Genomic DNA, 8,324 nt, shown 5'->3' with positions numbered 1-8,324 from the left:
TTGTTTGTTCGAATATTGTAAGTCAAAATTAAAGCTGAAATTAAATGTAATTTCATTTCTGATGTCAGAGTTTTACATTGAATGTGCAGGTGTAAATACCAATAAGTTGTGAAAACACAAAGAACTTGTGGTTTTTAACAAAAGAGCAGTTCACTGATATTCATGGCATTGTCTCATTTGGGAGTGATGATTCAAATCTGACCATCAAACCGTTTCATGCAGTCACCCAATTTAATTAAAGTTTTCTTTAATTTACTTCAAGAAAATAACTCCGGCAGGCTAAGATTTATGCAATCTATTTATAATATTATGTCCATTGCTCGCAATATGGTCTCATCCACATTGGGGAAACTGGACGCCAACAAGCAGAATGTTTCACCGAACAGCTCTGGGTCATTGAACGACCGACCGCCTGTGCTGAACACTTTATCTCCTCCTCCCATTCCACCAAGGACATGCAAGTCCTGGGTCTCCTCCACTGCCAAACTCTTGCTACCCGACGCTTGTAGGAAAAACACCTCATCTTCTGCCTTGGGACCCTCCAACTACAAGGGATCAATGTAGATTTCATCAGTTTCCTCTCCCCCACCTTGTCCCAGATCCAACCTTCCAATTCGATACCAACCTCTTGACCTGCAGGCCCTGTCCACCTTGCTTCTCACCTATTTGCTCCACCCTCATCTCTGATCTATCACCATCAATCCCTACCTCCATCTATCTGTTGCACTCCCTGTTGCCTTCCCTCCTGCCCCACTTCCTTCCCATTGATCTATCAGCCCCCTTGGGCAACCCTTTAATCCTGGTGGAGAGCTTATGCTCGAAACCGAGACTGTGATAAAGCAACTTCCTCAACAAATAGGAAATAGCTCCCAAGTCAGATTTCATCCCCTCGTCTCTTTCCCAGTTCCTTCAGAAATAAGAAATGTCTTTTTCTTCCACTAGAAAGTGGTCTTCCACTTTGCGCTGTCTGAAGTGTTATGCCACATCACTACTTCAGCCACATTTTAAGAATCCTTTCAAACTGTTTTTCTAACAATTGTGGAGGTGACCAAAAGCAAACATTTCACTCCTCCTCAATGCCCCATTTCTCCTCCTATGAGCCATTTTGTCATGTTGTCTATGTTACAAGCAGCACTTGTTTCTGAATTGAAATTTGGCCATTGAAGTGAACAGGATTAATATTTAATCGATGGCGAGCTGTGTTTGCACTAACTGCAATTATCCACCAATACGATGTCTTTTGTTCCACCAAAACTGGAAACAGTGATCTGTGTTTATATTGCAGTCGGATGTAGAAAATCATCCCAGCGATCTTAACGTTATTATAGTTTACTGAGGCCATAACAGCATTGCGTGGCAGTTTGATGTGACTAAAACTTGGATGGAAAGAATGTAGATTGATGAGAAGTCAAAATGGCAGAGTCTCTGGCCACAATCGATCTGTCTGGCTTGATTATATGAGCGACAGCTCTTCAAAAGCAACTTCCACTCCATCACTTCAACCACCAAGAGGAGATAAGTGTGAACACAACATTCCAACTGTGACATATACGCATTACTTTGATGTTATTGATCAAAATCCTGGAACTCGCTCCTGAACCTTTATTATAGACCACATCATATTTGTGAATCAATTTAAGAGGCAACTCACCATCACCTTTTCAAGGACGGTTTGGGAAGACTTGCTGGCAGAGCCAATGATATTCACATGATATTGGAGACACTCTAAGCGTATGGATAGATGATTGGCTAACCAATGATGCAGTAGGGGTAAGGGGCATGTTCAGGATCGCAACTTGTAACTAGCAATGTGCCACAGGGATCAGTGCTGGGACCAAAATTATTTACAATATGTATATGAATTACTTGGATATGTGAAATGAATGTACTATTGCCAAGATTGCAGTAGAGACAGTTGATTGGAATGCAGGTGGTGAGGATGACATGGAGAGGGATATCGACAGGTTAAGCAAATGAGCAAAACCTTGGCCGATTGAATAGAATGTGGGAAAATGAGGTTGTGCACTTTGCCAGGAGGAAAAGTGCTGAATGTTAAATGGAGAAAGCTGCTGAATAGGAGGATTTGCAAGCTCGCATCCATGAACACTTCATCCAAGTTCAGTGAGTAATAGGTAATTAAGACACCAATTATGCCAGAACTGAACACTGGGAACAGTTGTCGGCCTTTTAGCTCAGGAAAGATATACTGGCATTGGAGACAGTCCAGAGAAGGTTGACCAGGATGATATCAGGGGTGGAAATAATGTCTTATGAGGAGAAATGAATAGGTTGTGCCTGTGGTTAATAGAAGTTAGAAGATTTCGAGGTAACCTTATTGTCACAAACAAGATTCTGAGGAGACGTGACAGGCTAGATGTGGGAAAGTTTACCCTTGTGGGTGAGTTTAGAACCAAAGGGCAGAACCTGCAAATAAGGGATTGCATGTTTAGGACAGCTGTTGAGACTGGATTGTTAAGTGCATTCAAAACTAAGATTTTTTTTTTTAAATCAGAAAGGGAATTGAGGATAATGGGGAAACAGTGGGAATGTGAAGTTGATGTTAACCAGAACAATAGTGGGAGACAAAGTGCGATCTCCCACGAATGAATATAGGACAATAGACAGGAGAAAGTTGCCTTTGAAGGGAAGATTGGGATCTAGCGATGATGGTTGAGCAACCTAGAGATTTCGGTTTTCTGAGAACACAATTTAAAATCCCATCATGGCTTCTGGTGGAATTTATGTTCAACTAATAAAAAGATCTGGAAGTGAAAGTTTCTCTCGGTCCTGGCAACCAGGAAACAGTTATTCACTAAAATAATGAATTGCAGATGTTGGAGATCAGCAACAAAATGCAAAATTGCTGGGGAAACACAGCAGGTCTGGCAGCATCTGTGGAGAGAAACCAGTTAATGTTTTGAATCCAGCGAAGTTTTGAAGGACCACTGGACTCAAAGCAGGAACACTGTTGTCTCTTCATAGATGCTACCAGAACTATTGTGTTTCTCCAGAAACTGTCCTTTTTAAGGCAGGAAATCTATCATTCATGAACCCTGCATGCACGTATGCACGTGCGCACACGCGTGCACACAGACACACACACACAGACACACACACACACACACACACACACACACACACTTTGTGACTCCAGACCTACTATAATGTGGTTGACTCTCAACTGCCTTCTAGCATGTAGTCACAATTAGTCTGTCCAGGGCCATGAGGTACAATGAGCAAATGTTGGATGTGCTCGCAATCATCACATCCAACAAAATATTTTCTCAAAACTGAAAAAAAACATAGATTAATGAGGAACAGCCAAAACAAATTGCTATGGGAAAGTCATGCCCAACTAACCTGATTTGCTTGTAGTTATATTTTTTAAAGTCCTCTTCAGAGAGGACATTGATTACACCACTGTTGGAATACTGCATGCAATTCTGGGCTCTCTGCTCCAGGAAGGAGGTTGTGAAACTTGAAAGGGTTCAGAAAACATTTACAAGGATGCTTCCAGGGTTGGAGGGTTTGAGCTACAGGAAGAGGCTGAATCGACTGGGGTCATTGTCCCGGAAGTTTTGAAGGGTGAGGGGTGACTTTATAGATGTTTATAAAATCATGAGGGCATGGATAGGGTAAATAGGAAAGGTCTTTTACCTGGGGTTGGAGAGTCTGGAACGAGATTGCATAAGTTTAAAATTATTGGCAAATGGAGTTTAATATAGCTAAGTATGAGGTCTTACATTTTGTATAGTCAAACCAAGGTAGGATTTACATGGTGAATGGTAGGACCTTGAGTGTAGTTGAACAGAGGGATTTTAAAGTTCAGGATTTGGCACATTGGACTTCATCAGTGATGGCATTCAGTATAAGGTACCAAATTAGAGGAGAGATATGCACCAAATATTAACGTCTATCAACAAGCACCAAATCTGCTTCATATGCAGTATTTTGAACCAAGAGATCTAGGGTTGCGGGTTATTAGCTCCTCGAAAATGGAGTCGTGGGTAGACAGGTGGTGAAGAAGGCTTTTGGCATGCTTGCTTTTCTTGGTCAGAGCATTGAGCACAGGAGTTGGGACGTCTTGTTGCAGCTGTCACACATGCCACACAACAACGATAGGCGTGACGCTGCCCCCCTCTGACTGGCTGTCCCATTGAATATCTGGGGGGAAGATTAGACACACCTGCCTGTGTTTGGCTCATATGAACTTATCCAAATAATTTTAAACATTGTAACATTACCTGCATCTACCACTTCCTCTGTCAGTTCATTCTACACACGAACCACCTTCAATGTGAAAAACGCTGCCCCCCACCTCCGTCCTTTTTAAATCTTCTCCCTCTCATCTTAAAAATATACTCCCAAATTTTGAACTCCCCTACCCTTCGGGAAAAGACACTGGTTATTCACCTTATCTTTGTCCCTCATGACTTCATAAACCTCCATAACCAACACCCTCAACCTTCCACACTCCAGTGAAAAAAATCCCAGCCAGAATAAATCATTCTGGCAACATCATAGTTAAAAAAGGTGAGCTTTAAGAATTGGCTGAAAGGGCAGTGAAGATTCAACCAGCTGACAGTGGATCTGAAATCACATGTAGATCAGATCAGGTTCGGACAGCAGGAAACCAGATATGTTTTTACAACAAATCACAACGGTTTCATCATTAGACTCTTAATTCCAGATTTATATTGAATTCAGATTCCACCATCTGCCGTGGCAGGTTTTGAACCCAAGTCCCCAGAACATTACTTGGGTGAATAGTCTGGTGACTATAAAGTCGGCCATCGCCTCCACAGAACACATTGGCATATTATGTTTAGAGGTAACAAAGGACCAAAAGGTTTTAGCAGCTCTAAGTTGTTGATATGACACAAGGGAACATCAGCACTCTCAGTAATGGCACATGCTGAAGCGAGGGCCCTGTATCAGAGGTAAGGGCTCGGGAACCATAAGAAATAGGAATAGGAAAATGCCATTCAACCCTTTGAGCCTGCTCCTCCATTCAGTAGGATTGAGGCTGACCTTAGATTCCCCATGTCCACTTTCCTGCCCTTTTCCTGTAACTGCTCATCCCCTGACTGATCACAGATCTATCGATCCTAGTTTTAATGTGACATGAAGAGTTACTGGGATGGGGGAGGGTGGGTGCTCAGGTCGAACTTGGGGACTAAAACAATGGCTTCACCCTTCACAATATTTAACAAAGGGAATGTTTATGGTTATCCAATGCTGGAAATCGGGCAGACATTCAGAAGAAATTATTGGTAAATTATGAATGACAGAGGAGTCGGGAGAGAAGTGGTGTTCAGGCACAGTTGGATATCATCAGTATAGATGCCAACACCAGCAGCTACGGTTAAACAACTCAGAACGGAAGACGCCAAAAGCAGACCCTCCCAGAGGATAGAGTGATGCAGGAGAGGGTCAGTACTGTCATTAACCCTGATCAAGGCTGTCCGCAGGTCGACGAGGGAATGTTTATCCCTGTCACCATTAGAAAGGATGTCAAACATGACCTTGATAAGAACTGTTTCAGGGGCGGAAACCTGACTCGAGGCCTTTAAACACAGAATTCTGGAAAAGATGGGAATGGCTAATTCAACAATGTTACATCCAAACCAACACTTCCATTGGTGCGATAATAATAGAAGTGTTTTGGTTTTTATTTAGAAGATTCTCAGCAACACTGAGTAAGAAGCAACAAAATTAACACAAGAAATTGCTACAATGTGCCTGCTCCCAATAGGCACATTCCCGACAATGTTTCATCCATTTGGTTAGCAAGAACCTATCTACCTCTGCCTACAAAATTCTGAATCCACTGCCTTTTGAGGAAGAACCACAACCCTCAGCGAGAAAAGAAATCATCCTCATTTCTGTCTTCTCCTAGTTCCTGATTAAGATAGGGATACAAGCTGCATTCAAATGACACCTGTATGGTAAACTATCTCAGAGTGCTTCACGTGAACATCATGGTAATTCCTTTAAAAATCACAAGAGCGGAGCACAGATTAGGACAGGTGACCAAAAACGTGGTCAAAGGGGCAGGTTTAGGGCAACCTTTCAAACAGGTTCAATTTCCCAAACATGAGAGGACAAAGACGTAAACAGCAAAACACAAAATAACAAAGAATGGGAAACAACAGTGTCCTTGATAAGAACTGTTTCAGGGATGGAAACCTGACTCGAGGCCTTTAAACACAGAATTCTGGAAAAGATGGGAATGGCTAATTCAACAATGTTACATCCAAACCAACACTTCCATTGGTGCGATAATAATAGAAGTGTTTTGGTTTTTATTTAGAAGATTCTCAGCAACACTGAGTAAGAAGCAACAAAATTTACACAAAAAATACTGCAATTGCTACAATGTGCCTGCTCCCAATAGGCACATTCCCGACAATCTTTCATCCATTTGGTTATCAAGAACCTATCTACCTCTGCCTAAAAATTTCTGAATCCACTGCCTTTTGAGGAAGACACACAACCCTCAGCGAGAAAAGGAATCATCCTCATTTCTGTCTTCTCCTAGTTCCTGATTAAGATAGGGATACAAGCTGCATTCAAATGACACCTGTATAGTAAACTATCTCAGAGTACTTCACGTGAACATAATGATAATTCCTTTAAAAATCACAAGAGCGGAGCACAGATTAGGACAGGTGACCAAACACTTGGTCAAAGGGGCAGGTTTAGGGCAATCTTTCAAACAGGTTCAATTTCCCAAACATCAGAGGACAAAGACGTAAACAGCAAAACACAAAATAACAAAGAATGGGAAACAACAGTGTAGTCGTAATGTCACAGGATGAGTAATCCAGGGAACATGAGTTCAAATCCCAACACAGCAAGAGGTGAGATGTGAATAATTCAAATCATAAATGCAGAACACAAAGTTAGTCTCAGTATGGTATCGATGGCACTGACGCCAATTGTCATAAAAGCCCAAGTTCACCATTGTCCTTTCAGGAGGGAAACTGCCATGCTTACCTGGTCTGGTTTACATGTGACTCCAGACCCACAGCAATGTGGTTGACTCTTAAATTGCCCTCTGAATTGGCATAAGCAAAACACCTTGCACTTAGGGATGGATAACCTTGTGAAAGTGTCAGAACAGAAACTGCTGGAGAATCTCAGCCGGTCTGGCAACACCGGTGGAGACAGAGAGAAAGAAACAGAGTCAATATCCTGGCCTGCGTCCAGAACAGTTGTGAAGAAGGGTCACAGCACTGGAAATGCTAACTCTGCTTCTCTCTCCACTTGTGCATCCAGTCCTGTTGAGTTTCTCCAGCAATTGGTGCATTTTTGTGTTTCAGATCTCCAGCATTGCAGTTCTTTATTACACTGACTTAGGGAAGCTCAAATCCGATAAAAGAACAAAGCAGAAGGGATGGAATTACTCAGCAAGTCTGGCAGCAGCTATGGAGATAAAAACAGTTAGTTCTTCGGGTCATTGAATGATCTTACATCGGGGACAAACTTTTGGGGAAGCTACAAGAGTAAAAGGCACTGGTGTAACTTCAACATCTGGGAGAACTCTCTCAGCCATGGAGGTCAGACTGACTCAGCATTCTGGTCCTGCTCATTACCTGTTAACTTCTCCATTTGTTGTTCTTGTTATATTTCTACATGGTTGATACATTCCTATGTTTTAAAATGATATTCCAAACAGACAGGAATTTTCCATGGAAGTAATCATACATTAGAGAGTTTGGAACGTGAATGTAACTTTTAAACAAAAATTATTTATTCATGCATGGGGTGTGGGCATCGCTGGCAATGCTTGCATTTATACCATCTTTAACCACCCTGTGGTTGGTTGGAAAAGTGAATGAAGGTGTCTGAGAGTGCCTTGATCAGCACAGCAATCTCAAAGATGGGTGTGCTCAGGTAGAAGTCCCCTCCACTCCCACAGCAAGTCTGCATTCACTTCAATTACAGATGCCATCTCACACTCTCAGGACAAGGACAGCATGGGATTACAATCAGAATAAAGCTTCCGCTACACTTAAATTGAAAGTGAAGCTACCTCAACACTGTCCCCAACAAACACTGCAAAGACAAAGACAGCATTGGGTGAGATACAGAGCAAAACTGCCTCTACACTTCCCCATTCATTCAGTCCCAGGACAATGACAGCAAAGGGTTAAATAAACAGTAGAGCTTCTTCCATTATGACTGACACTTTCTACGTTCTACACCAATCCTCAAGGATAATTCAGAACTGAGACTATTATCTGGTACTGAATTCACACACCCTAATGGAAATGACAGCAACAGAAAATCAGGTAAAACACACACAATGTACAACAAAA

Source organism: Chiloscyllium plagiosum, chromosome 44, assembly GCF_004010195.1.
Source record: "Chiloscyllium plagiosum isolate BGI_BamShark_2017 chromosome 44, ASM401019v2, whole genome shotgun sequence".
Lineage (NCBI taxonomy): Eukaryota > Metazoa > Chordata > Chondrichthyes > Orectolobiformes > Hemiscylliidae > Chiloscyllium > Chiloscyllium plagiosum.
This window is presented reverse-complemented; position numbering follows the sequence as displayed.